This window comes from Equus caballus, chromosome 21, assembly GCF_041296265.1.
Source record: "Equus caballus isolate H_3958 breed thoroughbred chromosome 21, TB-T2T, whole genome shotgun sequence".
In the NCBI taxonomy this organism is placed as follows: Eukaryota; Metazoa; Chordata; class Mammalia; order Perissodactyla; family Equidae; genus Equus; species Equus caballus.
In genome coordinates, this window is record NC_091704.1 from 27,427,959 (window position 1) to 27,444,295 (window position 16,337).

General features: G+C 35.8%; 1 protein-coding gene across 18 annotated transcripts in view; it reads left to right on the top strand.

Annotated features, from left to right (window-relative positions):
• PDE4D (phosphodiesterase 4D) overlaps positions 1 to 16,337 on the top strand; it is a 1,371,041-nt gene that overhangs the window by 83,119 nt on the left and 1,271,585 nt on the right.

Below are 16,337 nucleotides of genomic sequence, written 5' to 3' on the forward strand. Positions count from 1 at the left end.
TAAGTCCCTTTAACATTTCTTGCAAGACTGGTTTATTGGTGATAAACTCCTTTAATTTTTTCTTGTCTGGAAAACTCTTTATCTCTCCTTCCATTCTGAATGATAACCTTGCTGGGCAGAGTATTCTTGACTGTAGGTTTTTTCCTTTCAGCACTTTGAATATATCATGCCGCTCCCTTATTGCCTGTAAGGTTTCCACTGAAAAGTCAGCTAATAGCCTTGTGGGGTTTCCTTCATATGTAACTTATTGCCTTTCTCTTGTGGCTTTTAGGATTCTCTCTTTATCTTTAATTCTTGACATTTTAATTATAATATGTCTTGATGTAGACCTCTTTGGGTTCATCCTATTTGGTGTTCTCTGTGCTTTCTGTACCTGGATGACTGTTTCCTTCCTTAAGTTAGGAAAGTTTTCAGCTATTATTTCTTCAGATAGATTCTCTCCCCTTTTGTCTCTCTCATCTCCTTCTGGGACACCTATAATGTGGATGTTAGTATGCTTGGTGTTGTCCCAGATGTCCCTTAGACTGTTCTTGTTATTTTTCTTTTTTTCTGTTCAACTTGACTGATATCTTTTCGTCTTTCATCCAGCTCACTGATCAGTTCTTCTGTATCATCTACTCTGCTATAGATTCTCTCTAGAGAATTTTTATTTCCATTATTGTATTCTTAATTTCTGATTGGTTCTTTTTTATATTTTCCAATTCTTTGTTGAAGTTCTCACTGTGTTCATCTATTCTTCTCTTCTGATTAGTGAGCATCCTTATGACTTTTTTTTAAAGATTTAATTTTTTTTCCTTTTTCTTCCCAAAGCCCCCAAGTACATAGTTGTATGTTCTTCCTTGTGGGTCTTTCTAGTTGTGGCATGTGGGATGCTGCCTGAGCTTGGTTTGATGAGCAGTGCCATGTCCGTGCCCAGGGTTTGAACCAACGAAACACTGGGCCGCCTGAAGCAGAGCGCGCGAACTTAACCACTCAGGCACAGGGCCAGCCCTGCATACTTATGATCTTTTGTTTGAACTCTTTATGAGGTAGATCGTTTATCTCTATTTGATTTATTTCTTTTACTGACGATTTGTCCTGTTCTCTTATTTAGAACATATTCCTTTGTCTCCTCTTTTTGCCTGTTTGTCTGTGCTTATATCTATGTGTCAGGTAGATCAACTATATGTCTCCTGATCTTGGAGAAGTGGCCTTATGTAAGAGATGCCTTAAGAGGACCAGCAAGGAGCTGTCCACTTGTCGCCAGTTCCAAATATTCCAGGAGTGTTCTCTCTGTGGGTTACATGTGTCCTTCTGTTGTGGTAGGGTTGGTATTACTGAAGGTGTACAGGAAGGCTAGGCTGTCCCCTGGCTGGCTGGTTGTAAGGCTGAGCTGTGTGTGGTTGCTGCAGTCCCTTCAGTCACTTTATTGGGTGGGGGGAGACCCAGCACAGTTGGCTGAAATGTCTAATAGCACATTCCTGCTGCAGTTTTTCTGTTAAGTGAATAGGCCACCAGTGCAGCTAGCTGCTAGCCTCAGCGGCTCCCAATTGCTGTTGGCCTCTGACCTGTGAGGTTGTTGTCAGCTCTATTAGGAGTCCAGCTGGGTTGGGCTGGCCCCAGGTATGGAAGCACCCAATTGTTTCGGGCTTTGGAAAGTGGGGCTGATTCCCTGTGTGGCTGTTTGAGAAGCACAAGTCTGCTGCAGCTGATAAGCCCCACTGCCCACAGGCCCACACACACCATCAATGCCATCTTGCCCCATGAACACACCCTGCCACACTCAAACAGAACCACTCACCCTCCTGAAGATGCCCCACACACTCTGCCAATGTAAGTCTTCCCTTTGTGCATGCCCTGCCCCACAGAGGCAGAACCAATTGTCCCACTGCAGAAGTTCCACACACCTCACCTATTTGGGCCACAAGTTGCCCAATGGCTTGCTGGTGGGTGGGGTCAGACCAAAGAGTGGGTTGCCTGCCCTAGTTGAGCTGGATTAAATTGATGCTGTATTGGGTGGGGCAAACCTGTGCACTAATAGGCCAGCGCAAGAGCTCCAATGGTATCTGCCAGCGTCTTTGTCAACATGCCTGTAATAGGTCACAATAATGGCTGCTGCCAATGTCTCAGTCCTTGGGGAGGTGGTCCAAGCTGCCTTCTGCCTCCCTAAGATGCACCCAGATCCTATCAAGTGAGTTTCTTTCACCAAAGGACCATGCACGTTTCTTTCTGGTGATTTTGTGTTGCTTTCTGGAATGGGTGAATTTGTCATGGGCCCTTTAAGAGCAGGCTTTTCTTTCTCTTATGTTCAATAGCTTTTCCAGGGATATTCCTCGTTGTTTTTAATAGCCAGAAAAGCCAGATATTATGACACTCATCTCAGTTATGCTGAGTTCAAAAGCTGCTTATTGTGGCAAAACTCTCCTGCTTGGATCCCCTGCTTCTCCAGGAAAAGCTTCGTAACCTTAAGATTGCTCCTGGCTATGAAATGTTGCAGCTAGAATGTGGCTTTTTCCTCTCCAGAAGGTGTTTCTGTCTCTTCTACCTTAGGCAGCACCGTAAATTGTTGTGGGGGTTCTTTTATACAGTTTCTCATCGTCTCTCGGGGTACTTGTTCCAAGGGTAGTTGTAAATTTGTTGTGTCTGTGGGAGGAGGTGAGTTCAGAGTCTGCCTACACTGTCATCTCCCTAGCAATCTCTAGTTATTCTTTAAATGTTTGATAGAATTCACCAGAAAAACCATCTGGTCCTGGACTTTTGTTTGTTGGGAGGGTTTCGATTACTGATTCAGTCTCCTTACTAGTAATCAGTATGTTCAGATCTTCTGTTTCTAAATGATTCAGTCTTAGGATGTTGCGTGTTTCCAGGAATTTGTCCATTTCTTTTAGGTTGTCCAATTTGTTGGCATATAATTGTTCAAAGTAATCTCATTATTCTTTGTATTTTTGTGGTATCAGTTGTTGTGTGTCCTCTTTCATTTATTATTTTATTTATTTGAGCTCTCTTTTCTTTGTAAATTTAGCTAATAGTTTGTCTACTTTGTTTATCTTTTTAAAAAACCCAGCTCTTAGTTTCATTGATCCTTTCTGTTATCTTTTCAGTCTCTATTTTATTTATTTCTGGTCTGATCTTTATTTCCTTCCTTCTGCTAACTTTAGGCCTCATTTGTGTTTCTTTTTCTGGTTCCTTGAGATGTAAAGTTATGTTGTTTATTTGAGATTTTTCTTGTTTCTTGAGGTAGGGGTTTATTTTTATAAACTTCCCTTTTAGAATTGCTTTTGCTGCATCCTCCAAGTCTTGGTATGTTGTGTTTCCATTTTCATTTGTCTAAAGATATTTTTTGATTTCACTTTTAATTTCTTCTTTGACCCATTGATTGTTCAGAAGCATTTTTTTTAAACTCCAAATATTTGTGACTTTTTCAGTTTTCTTCTTATAATTGATTTCTAGTTTCATACCATTGTGGTTGGAAAAGATACTTGATATGATTTCAATTTTCTTAAATTTATTAAGACTTGTTTTGTGGCCTAATAAATGGTCTATCCTGGAGAATATTCCAGGTGCACTTGAGAAGGATATGTATTCTGTTACTGTTGGATGGAGCGGTCTGTATATGTCTGTTAGGTCCAACTGGTCTAATGTGCAGTTTAAGTTAATGTATCCTTATTGATTTTCTCTCTGGATGATCTATCCATTGTTGAATATGGGGTATTGATGTCATCTGCTATTACTGTATTGTTGTCTAGTTCTCCCTTCAGATTATATTTATTATATATATTTTGGTGCTTCTATGTTGGGTCCATAAATACTTACAGTTGTTATATCCTCTTGAAGAACTGATCCTATTATCATTATATAACAGCCTTCTATGTCTCTTGTTAGAATCTTTGGCTTAAATTCTATTTTTTCTGATATGAGTACAGCTACCTTGGATTTTTTTTTGTTTCCATTTGTGTGGAATATCTTTTTCCAACCTTTCATTTTCAGGCTAAGGTGTCCTTAGAGCTGAGATAGTTTCTTGTAGGCAATATAAGTTGAGTCTTCTTTATTTTTTAATCCATTCAAGCACTCTTTGTCTTTTGATTGGAGAATTTAGTCCATTTACATTTAAAGTAACTATTGATAGGTATGGACTTACTATTGCCATTCTGTTTATTGTTTTCTGGTTGTTTTGTAATTACTTGTTTATTTTTCTTCTCTTACTTTCTTTCTTTGTGATTTGACGATTTTTTTGTAGTAGTAGTATGCTTAGACTCCTTTATCTTTTATGTATTTACTATTGGCTTTTGCTTTGCAGTTACCATGTAGCTTACATAAAACATCTCATATTGATAACAGTTTATTTTTAGCTGATAATAACTTAACTTTGAACGCAGATCAAAGCTCCCCTACCCCAATATTTTATGTTTTTGATGTTACAATTTGAATCTTTTTACATTGGGTATTCACTTACAAGTTATAGTTATTTTTAATACTTTTGTCTTTTCACCTTCATACTGGAGTTATAAGTGATTTGTCCACCACCATCACTACATGAGAATATCCTGAATTTAACTGTATATTTACCTTTACTAGTGAGCTCTATGTTTTCCTCTTACTAACATCTTTTTATGTCAGCTTGAAGAACTCCTATTAACATTTCTTGTAAGACTGGTCTAGTGGTAGTGAACTTCAGCTTTTGTTTGTTTAGAATACTCTTTCTCTCCTTCAATTATGAAAAACAACTTTGTCAAGTAGAATACTTTGTTGACAGTTTTTTTCTTTCAACACTTTGAATATATCATTCCACTCTCTTCTGGTGTGCAGGGTTTCTGCTGAAAAAGTTGCTCATAGTTTTATGAGAGTTCCTTTGTATGTAATTATTGCTTTTCTCTTGCTGATTTAAAGTTTCTCTCTTTGTCTTTAACTTTGGACAATTTAACTATAATGTGTCTCAATGTGAGTCTCTTGGATTCATCTCATTTGGAATTCTCTGACTTTCTGGATCTGGATGTCTATTTCTTTCCCCAGTTTAGGGAAGTTTTCAGCCATTGTGTCTTGGAATAATCTTTCTGCCCTTTTCTCTCACTCTCTCTTTTTTTTTCAGGGACCCCTATAATGCATATATTGGCCCATAAGTACCTTAAGCTATCTTTACTCCTTTTCATTCTTTTTTCTTTTTGCCTCTCTGATTGGATCAGTTCCACTGCCCTGTCTTTGAGTTTGCTGATTCTTTCTTCCACTTCACCTAGTCTGTTGTTGAACCACTCTATTGAATTTTTCAATTCAGTTATTGTATTCTTCAGCTCTGTGATTTGTTTGGCACTTTTTATATTTTCTATCACTTTCTTGAAATTCTCGTTTTGTTCATACAGTGTTCTCCTGATTTTGGTGAACATCTTTATAACTGTTACTTTGAACTATCAGGTAAAAGACTTTTCTCCATTTAATTAAGATTCATTTATGGATATTTGTCTTGTTCTTTTGTTTGGAACATATGTTCTCTATTTCTCCATTTTCTTTGACTTTCTGTGTTGCTTTCTGAACATCAGATGAAACAGAAACCTTTGCAAGTTTTCACACAATGGCCTCATGTAGGAGATGAACCTTGTGAATCAGCCTGGTCTTAGCTCCTAGTTGTCTTTCAAACTTTTGTGATTTCCCAAGCTGCCTTCTTTTTTTGTTAGTGGCTCCCAGTAGTTTAGGATGTGCTGAGATCTATCAGTCTCCCAAAGGAGATAATCATAATCAGCACCCAGATGCAGGCTGATTAGATGCTGGACCCTCAGGTGGCACCTGGAAAAATATGTAGTTAAGCTCCTTCAAGGGAGAAACCAGGAGATGGGCTTTTTGCTTTCTTTCTCTGTCCTGGGCCTGAATATATAGCCATGGGGGCCAGAGATAGCTCCTGTGCTCATTAAAAACTGTTTCTTTGTTTGCTACGGTCCTGTGAGACATATGAATGCCAGCCACATTGGCCTTTAGAGCCTGGCAATTTGGGGGCTCATCCCTTAGTATTGGTGCAAAAGCTGGGGCACCAGATGTGTGTACAAGCTCCTTCCAGGGAGATATGGTGACTTGTTTTTATTATTTGAGTGGGCTGGAGGGAAAGGGTGTGAAAGATGTCTTCCAGCTACTCCATTCTCTGAGGAAGATCACAGCCAACACCTAGATGCTGCTAAATTAGAAGCCTGGCTCTCAGGCAGCAGATTTTAAAGTATGCATATAAACCCCTTTCAGGGAAAGACTGGGAGACTGGAGATTTTGCCTGCTTCCTCTGCATTGAGCCCTGGGAGGATGGTTGAGGTGCTCAAGCACCTGTTAAGCACTGATTCTTTGTTTGCTATCATCTTGTGGGTCTCATGAATGTAAACCCCATTGGCTTTCAAAGCTAAGTGTTTTGGGAGCCCCTCCCTCTGGTTGGTGTCTTATAAATTGGGGTATTAGTGTATGTCCAAACCCTTTGCCCCTCAGAGAGAAAGTAGGAGTTGGGGGTTTCCTCCCGCTTGTATGGTGCTGTGTTGGAGGTGGGGTTTATGATGAGAGTGTGTCTCAGATTTTCCTACCCATTTTGATGTAGGTATTTTTATATTCATCTGATGTATAGGAGTCACATAGCTAGTTTCTGGATTTCTTTCAGAGGAAATTGCTCCATGTGTAGCTGTACATTCAGTACATCTGTGCAAGGAGTGGCGGTCAGGAGCCTCTTATGTCACTATCTTGGTTGACTCTCTCCTGATTTCCTTTTGAAGCTAGAGCTAAGTTAAAGGAATTCTTGATCTTGATCTTAATCTACTTTGAAGTCTACTTGAAATACATCATGAGTTATTTTGACTTATTATTATTAATTTTTAAATACAACTATGGTGCTCTAGTATTCCAAGTGTAGGGCTTTGTGTAGGAGAATGTTAATTTCTTAAAGTCATTCAAGGGAGAACTCACAGAAATAAATGAAAGCTGATAGATTTCTAAAATCTTTATTGAGGATTAATATTGGAAACTTGCAAAAAAATTTAAATAATTTTTTACTTTGCTTCTGGGCTATTAATTATTCCACATGATAAGACATTGTTAGCAACTTCAGAACAAATAATGCAGCCATGTTTCTTGTTTGTAATAAATCGGTACTCTTTAGGATCAGTGGGTCGTTGTTGTCATTCTCAAGAAGCTTTTTTTTACATCAGCTTTCTTCTTCTGGAATAGTTTTAGAAGAACCAGAAAACTTTAATTCACAAATTATAGGTATTCAACATTCTGATAGATTCAGGTGAATTTGCCTGGGAAAAAAAAAAGATAACCTGGCAGGTGTCTTTAGCATTTCCTTATCTATTTATCTGTCTGAACTATTTTTTATGCAACAGTTATTTCTGCTGTGTTCCGCTTCCCTACCAGCTTTGGTAGGTTTCTTAGCCATCTATCCCGAAACCTACAAACTAAACCTGGAGGCTCTGAAAAATTAAAGATTAGTCTTTTCATTCCCTTTTATAAATGTAAGCTTTAGAAGGTCTGCAGTGAAAGAATACTCAACTTGTCATAGATAATTGTCCAATTTATTCAAGTTGAAATAAAATGAAATGAAATGGAAGGAGGTATTCCCAAATTTGAAATAACATATTCGACTTCACTTTCTAAAAGAACATCTTGAGACTTCTAAGCAAAGAGAGTCAGGAGACATTGTATTCTTCGTTGAAATCTTAACCAATATAAAGTGTCGTAAAACATCCAAATGTAAACCTAAACTTAGAAGTAAGAAAACAAAGTGAAAGGTGTGAACTTTCTACAATGTCTTAACAGAGATTCTCTTGAAATTTAAAGATTTTATTCATATCTACCAAGCAGGTATTTTAGACAAGGGGAAGATTTAAGCAATTTAAATTTGTGCTCAAAGAGTTGCTTGATTTAAAATATGTCCTACCTCAAAGAAATATAAGATAGATTTAGTAATGAGAGTTGAAAAACACATCACATGTTGTTCCCAGAATCCCCATCATTCAAAAGGAACCATCTACAATGGATATTCTTAGACAGTTTTTTCAAGGTTATTTTTACATCCCATAGGTGAAGGAATTACTTTTGCATCTCTTAGAAAATGATTCTGGTATAGCAGTTTATAATCTAATAGTGAACATGCCTCACAATTTTCCTTCCAGTGTTCTTGGCCCATGTTTTCTTCCTTTTAATATTATACTATAAATCTGTGCTGTGGGCAAAATATACTCTGCTCATATTTGTAAACTGTTGTTTTCTCAAAGCATTAATCATTTCCTGGTAAGTGAGATTTATGTAACTGCTTTATCCACTTTTGCATCTCCTTCACCCAGTTCTAGGGACAGAGAGGAAGGCCTTTTCTTCTCTACCTTGATTTTTCCTCATCAAAGTATTTAGGATCATTGTTGGTGCAATGAGACCTGGAGGCAGAAGTGAAAGATAATTGGAATCAGGGAGATCTAAGAATAGATTCAGGTTCTACCACTAAAAACCATTAGGATTCTGATGAGCTTTGTTTTTTGTATCTGTAAGATTGTTGTGAGGTTTAAATGAGTTATGTAAGATGTCTAACAAGGTGGCTGGTATATGGTGAATGCTCAACAGATAGAGCTAATAATAGTAGTAATCATATTGATAGTAATAATTTGATCTAGTTTTGAACATTCTTCTTTAATTGCATACCTTGACATCGCTTTCTTTTTACCTAGAAATTTTCTGCTTGCAATGTATCAGAACGACAGGATTTTTTTTTAAAGTAAAATTAAGTTGTGTTTTACTTAATTAAAAATGGCTTTTGTTTAGTTTACCTCTTTTTGTACCCATTTAAATCCATTAAGTCTCATTTACTTTCCCTTCAAAATTAGGGTAATCTATAAAATTCGTGCTATTAACTCTGCCTTTTAAGACTCTTATGCAAAGATTGAAACAGAAGAGAAATGTTCTGGTTTCTCTACATCAGCCCAGTGACATGTACTCTTATTTGTCATTTTCCTTTGGTTTCCAATCATTTAGAAAACTTTCAATCCCCATCACTTGTGAAAGTCTATGAAAAATAATTTTTATTTAAAGAATCTTATAGTGCCAAATTTACAACTATTTACACATTCATATATTATGTTTTCAAGTCACAGAATTCTTTTCTCCTTTTAAGACCTATCCTCTTTTCTGTCTAGCAAATTCCATTCATCTAAAAAAGTTGATTTCAAGAGCTGCCTTTGTTTATTTGAACAAGCTATTTTTTTATTTGAGTTCATAATAGTTTACATCATTGTGAAATTTCAGTTGTACATTATTTCTTGTCTGTCACTACATAAGTGCTCCACTTCACTCCCTGTGCCCACCCCCAAACCCCCTTTCCCTGGTAACCACTGAACTGTTTTCTTTGTACATGTGCTTGTTTATATTCCAAATATGAGTGAAATCATCTGATGTTTGTCTTTCTCAGTCTGGCTTATTTCACTGAGAATAATTCCCTCCAGGTCTTTCCATGTTATTGCAAATGGGATGAGTTTGTCTTTTTTTCTGCTGAGTAGCATTCCATTGTATATATACACCACATCTTCTTCAACCAATCATCAGTTGATGGGCACTCAGATATTTTCCATGTCTTGGCTATTGTGAATAGTGCTGCGATGAACATAGGGTACCTATCTTACTTTGGGTTGTTGATTTCAAGTTGTTTGGGTAGATGCCCAGTAGTGAGATAGCTGGGTCATATGGTAGTTCTATTTTTAGTTTTTTGAGGAATCTCCGTACTGTTTTCATAGTGTCTGCACCAGTTTGCATTCCCACCAGCAGTGTATGAGGGTTCCCTTCTCTCCATACCCTCTCAAACATTTGTTATTTTTAGTCTTAGTGAATATAGCCATTTTAACAGGCATAAGGTGGTATCTTAGTGTAGTTTTGATTTGCATTTCCCTGATGATTAGTGATGTTGAACATCTTTTCAAGTGTTTTTTGGCCGTCTGTATAGCTTCTTTGGAAAAATGTCTGTTCATATCCTCTGCCCATTTTTTGATCAGGCTATTTGTTTTCATGTTGTTCAGTTGTGTGAGTTCCTTATATATTATGGAGATTAACCCTTATTGGACATATGATTTGCAAATATTTTCTCCCAGTTGGTGGGTTGTCTCTTTGTTTTGGTCCTAGTTTCTTTTGTCTTGCAGAAGCTCTTTAGTCTGATGAACTCCCACTTTTTTATTTTTTCTTTGGTTTCCCTTGTCTGAGAAGACGTGGTATTCGAAAAGATCCTTTTAAGTTCAATGTCAAAGAGTGTACTACCTATATTATCTTCCAAGAGTTTTATGGTTTCAGGGCTTATATTCAAGTATTTGATCCATTTTGAGTTTATTTTTGTGTCTGGTGTGTGATAATGGTCTACTTTCATTCTTTTGCATGTGGCTGTCCAGTTTTCCCAACACCGTTTATTGAAGAGACTGTCTTTTCTCCACTGTATCTTCCTGGCACCTTTGTTGGAGATTAGCTGTCTGTGTATGTGCGATTTTATTTCTGGGCTTTCAGTTCTGTTCCACTGATCTGTGTGCCTGTTTTTGTACCAGTACCATGCTGTTTTGATCACTATGGCTTTGTAGTACGTTTTGAAGTTAGGGATTGTGATGCCTCCAGCTTTGTTCTTTTTTCTCAAGATTGCTTTAGCAATTTGGGGTCTTTGGTTGCCCCAGATGAATTTTAGGATTCTTCGCTCTGTTTCCGTGAAGAATGTCATTGGGACTCTGATTGGGATTGCATTGAATCTGTAGATTGCTTTGGGTAGTATGGACATCTTAACTATGCTTATTCTTCCAATCTATGTGCATAGAATCTCTTTCCATCTCTTTATGTCATTATTTCTTTCTTTCAATAATGTCTTATAGTTTTCATTGTATAAGTCCTTTGCCTTCTTAGTTAAATTTATTCCTAGGTACTTTATTCTTTTTTGTGTGTGATTGTAAATGAAATTGTATTCTTGAGTTCTCTTTCTGTAAGTTCGTTATTAGAGTACAGAAATACAACTGATTTTTGTAAGTTGATTTTGTACCCCTCACTTTACGGTAGTTGTTAAGTATTTCTAATCAAGAGCTGCCTTTTGAATGAAGAGTTCCTGATCATCCAACCAGAGGAGAGCTTTGAAGTCTTAGCTAATATAAATTGTCATAAAACTGAAATCTAGTAGAGTAACCATAAAATTTGTCATGAAGATTTTTTTTAAAAAAGTGAATGGGGAGCCCTAATAGTAATTACATTGGGACAATAGTCATAGACTAGAACTGCCCTGGGCAAACTGGATCTACTGTTATCCAGGCAATTGTCATTTGAGATCCTAACTGTTAATATCGAGGAGTTTGAACACAAGTCTATGTGGCTTCCAATTCTGGTTCTTTGCATGGCTTTCAGAAAATTATTGTATCCTTTAAAATTCATTCATTCTTTTGACAGCTATTTATTGAGCACCTATTAGATGTTGTGCAATGGATGAGGCATTGGTGGCACAAAGATAAATAATATTTATGGTTGTTGCTTTCATGGAGAACTTTTATCTACAAAATGGGGCTAAAGATACATACATCATGGATTGTGAGGAATAAATGAGATAATATTTATGAAGCACTTAGTAGAATGTCTAGTATATAGGAAATGTTCAGTGGTAACTATAATTTCTGTTGTATTTCTTATGTGATAATTATTGTATAGTCTATATACAGTTGTAGGATCTTTGAGGTTAGGAGTCATGGCTTATTAACGTTAGTATTTCTTAAGGCATCAACATTGTAGCCACTTTCTCATTGTTTGAATTAATTTGTTGACTGAATCCCACTAAACATCAAGTATGAAATTTTTTTCCCCCATTTGTCTCTTTTATTTTCTGTTCCTCTGTTGCTTCTTTCCTGCCCTCTTGGGGTTAATTGAATATTTTTAAGTGCACTATTTTATTGGCTTTTAGTTATACCACCTTTCTTATCTGTCTGTCTGTCTCTCCTTCTATCTTTTTTCTTTATTTAACTTTGTTGATTGCTCTAGGGCTAAAAATATGCACCTTAACTCCTGAGAGTCTATTTACAATCAATATTGTACCTTTTCACACTTAGCATTTTACAAATGTGATAACCTTATAACAATATCATTCAATTTACTCATCCCTCTTTCTTTCTATGAATGTTGTCATATCTTTTATTTCAACATATATCGTAAACCTCACATTAGAATGTTATTATTTTTGCTTTAAATAATGGTTTTCTAAGGAAATTCCAAGAAGAAAGATAAAATGCTCATTTATATTTACCAATTTATTTAACATTTCTAGTTTTCTTTATTCTTTCCTGTAGATGTGAATTGCCATCTGGTATCATTTGCCTTCAGCATTTTGGATTTCTTGCACTATGGGTCTGCTGTTAATTTATATTCTCAGCTTTTCCTGATCTGGAAGTGCCTTAATTTCATTCTCATTTTTGAAGGATATTTTTGTTGGATATAGAATTCTGGGTTAACAGATGTCTTTTTTCTTTCAGCAATTTAAAGATGCCGTTTCATTGACTTTTTCAGCCTTGATTGTTTCTCATAAGTCTGTGATCATTCCTATCCTTGTTCTGCTATACATAATGTGTGTCTTTTCTCTGGATGCTTTTAATATTTTCTTTCTTCTTTGATTTTCTGCAGTCTGATTACAAAGTGCCTGGTAATGGTTTTCTTTATGTTTATGCTTCTTGGGGTTTGCTAAACTTCTTAGATCTGTGAGTCAGTGTTTTTCATCAGTTTCAAGAAGTTTTCAGCCATTATTCGTTCAAATGTTTTGTCTGGCCCATCTCATTCTCCTCTTCTTCTAGAATTACAATTATATTTATGTAAGACTATGTGATATTGTCCTACCCATCCTTGAGGCTTAATTCATTTTCTTTATTTTTTTCCTCTTCATTTCCCAGATTGAATAATTTCTATTGATCTGTTTTAGGCTTGGGCTCTTTTTCTACCATCTCCAATCAGCTGTTTAGTTCCAGCCACAAAATTTTTCATTTCGGTTGTAGTTTTCAGTTCTAGAATTCTCATCTGGTTCTTACCTTTAAAAAAATTTTTTGTAAACTATCTGTCACCATATGCATGTGCCCTTTTATTCCTATTGCTTTTCCCCTTCCCCTCTTCCCCTCCAGTAACCGCCAATCTATTCTCTCTATCTATGTGTTTGTTTATTGTTGTTGTTTTTTATCATCCACATGAGTGAAATCATATGGCATTTGGCTCTCTCCATCTGACTTATTTTGCTTAGCATAATACCCTCAGGGTCCATCTATGTAGCAAATAGCAAGATTTCATCTTTTTTTTAATGGCTGAGTAGTATTCCACTACTAGTGTGTACATAGCAAATCTTTCTTATCCATTCATCCATTGATGGGCGCTTAGGTAGTTTCCAAGTCTCAGCTATTGTGAACAATGCTGCATTAAACATAGGGGTGCAAATATCTTTTTGAATTAGTGTTTGCATGTTCTTTGGATAAATATCCAGAAGTGGAATAGCTGGATCAAATGGTAGTTCTATTCTTAAATCTTTGAGGAATTTCCACATTGTTTTCCAGTGTCTATACCAGTTTGCATTCCCACCAGCAGTATATGAGGGTTCCCTTTTCTCCATATTTTCTCTAACACTTGTTATTTCTTGTCTTTTTAATAATAGCCTTTCTGATGGGCATGAGGTGATATCTCATTGTAGTTTTGATTTCCATTTTACTAACAGTTAGTGATTTTGAACATCTTTTCATGTGCCTGATGGCCGTCTGTATATCTTCTTTAGAAAAATGCCTGTTCATATACTCTGCCAGTTTTTTAATTAGGTTGTTTGTTTTTTTGTTGTTGAGTTGTATGAGTTCTTTGTATATTTTGGATATTAACCCGTTATCAGATATATGATTTGCAAATATCTTCTCCCAATTGTTAGATTGTCTTTTCATTTTGTTGATGGTTTCCTTTGCTGTGCAGAAGCTTTTTATTTTGATGTAGTCTCATTTGCTTATTTTTGTTTTTGTTTCCCTTGCCTGAAGAGACACGATATTCAAAAAGGTAATTCTAAGGCTGATGTCAAAGAATGTAGTGCTTGTGTTTTCTTCTAGGAGTTTTACCATTTCAGGTCTTACCTTCAAGTCTTTAATCCATTTTGAGTTAATTTTTGCATATGGTGTAAGATAATTGTCTACATTTATTCGTTTGCATGTGACTGTCCAGTTTTCCCAGAACCATTTATTGAAGAGACTTTCCTTTCTCCATTGTATGTTCTTGGCTCTTTTGTCACAAATTAGCTGTCCATATATGTGTGGGTTTATTTCTGGGCTCTTGATTCTGTTCCCTTGATTCGTGTGTCTGTTTTTGTGCTAGTGCCTTGCTGTTTTGATTACTTTAGCTTTGTAGTATATTTTGAAATCAGGGAATGTGATACCTCCAGCTTTGTTCTTTTTTCTCAGGATACCTTTGGCTATTTGAGCTCTTTTGTTATTCTGTGTAAATTTTAGGATTCTTTGTTCTTGTTCCATGAAAAATGTCATTGGGATTTTGATATGGATTACATTGAACCTGTAGATTGCTTTAGGTAATATGGACATGTTAACTATCTTAATTCTTCCAATACACGAGCATGGACTATCTTTCCATTTCTCTGTGTCTTATTAAATTTCTTTCAATGATGTTTTATAGTTTTCATTGTACAGATCTTTCACCTCTTTGGTTATATCTATTCCTAGGTGTTTTATTCTTTTGTTGCAATGATAAATGGGATTGTATTTTTGATTTCTCTTTCTGCTATGTCATTGTTAGTGTATAGAAACACCACTGACTTTTGTATGTTGATTTTTGTACCCTGAACTTTACTGTATTTGTTTATTATTTCTAATAGTTTTTGGTAGATTCTTTGAGGTTTTCTATATATAAAAACATGTCATCCGCAAATAGTGACAGTTTTACTTTTCTTTCCAATTTGGGTCCCTTTTGTTTCTTTTTCTTGCCTGATTGCTCTGGCTAGGATTTTCAATACTATTTTGAATAAGAGTGGTGAGAGGGGGCATCCTTCTCTTGTTCCTGTTCTTAAAGGCATAGCTTTCACTTTTTCACCATTGAGTATGATGTTAGCTGTGGGTTTGGCCTTTATTATGTTGAGGTACTTTCCTTCTATACCCATTTTATTGAGTTTTTATCATAAATGGATACTGTATTTTGTTGAATACTTTCTAGATGGTCATGTGATTTTTATTCTTCTTTTTGTTAATGTGTTGTATCATGTTGATTGATTTTTGGATGTTGAGCAATCCTTGCATCCCTGGGGCAAATCTCACTTGATCATGGTGTATGATCCTTTTAATGCATTGCTGTGTTTGGTTTGCTAATATTTTGTTGAAAATTTTTGCATCCATGTTCATCAGCAATGTTGGCCTGTAATTTTCTTTGTGTTGTCCTTGTCTGTTTTTGATATTAGGGTAATGTTGGCCTCATAGAATGAGTTAGGAAGTATCCTATCCTCTTCAATTTTTCAGAAGAGTTTGAGAAGGATAGGTGTTAAATCTTCTTTGAATGTTTGGTAGAATTCACTGGGGAAGCTGTCTGATCCTGGATTTTTGGTTTTTGGGAGGTTTTTGAATACTGTTTCAATCTCCTTACTAGTGATTAGTCTATTCAGATTCTCTATTTATTCTTGTTTAAGTTTTAGAAAGTTGTATGATTCCAAGAATTTATTCATTTCTTCTAGGTTATCAATTTGTTGACATATGGATTTTTGTAGTATTCTCTTATAATCCTTTGTATTTCTGCGGTGTCCATTGTAATTTCTCCTCTTTCCTTTCTGATTTTATTTATTTGAGCCTTCTCTCTTTTCTTTTCAGTGAATCTGTCTAAAGATTATTAATTTTTTTCATTTTTTCAATGAACCAGCTCTTAGTTTTATTAATTATTTCTATTGTCCTTTTAGACACTATTTCATTTATTTCCATTCTGATTTTTAAAATTTCCTTCCTTCTACTGACTTTGGACTTCCTTTGTTGTTCTTTTTGTAGCTTCTTTAGATGTATTGGTATATTGTTTATTTAAGATTTTTTTGTTGATGTTGAGGTAGGTCTGTATTGCTATAAACAACCCTCTTAGTACCACTTTTGCTGTATTCCATAAAGTTAGGTGTGTCAATTTTCATATTCATTTATCTCCAGATATTTTTTGATTCCTCATTTGATTACTTTGTTGATCTAATAGTTTCTGGTAGCATTTTGTTTAATCTCCACATATTCATGGATTTTCTAGTTTTCTTCTTGTAGTGATTTCTGGTTTCATACTGTTGTCATCAGAAATGATGCTTGGTATTATTTCTATCTTCTTAAGTTTATTAAGACTTATTTTGTGGCCTAAAATGTAGATCTACCCTGGAGAAT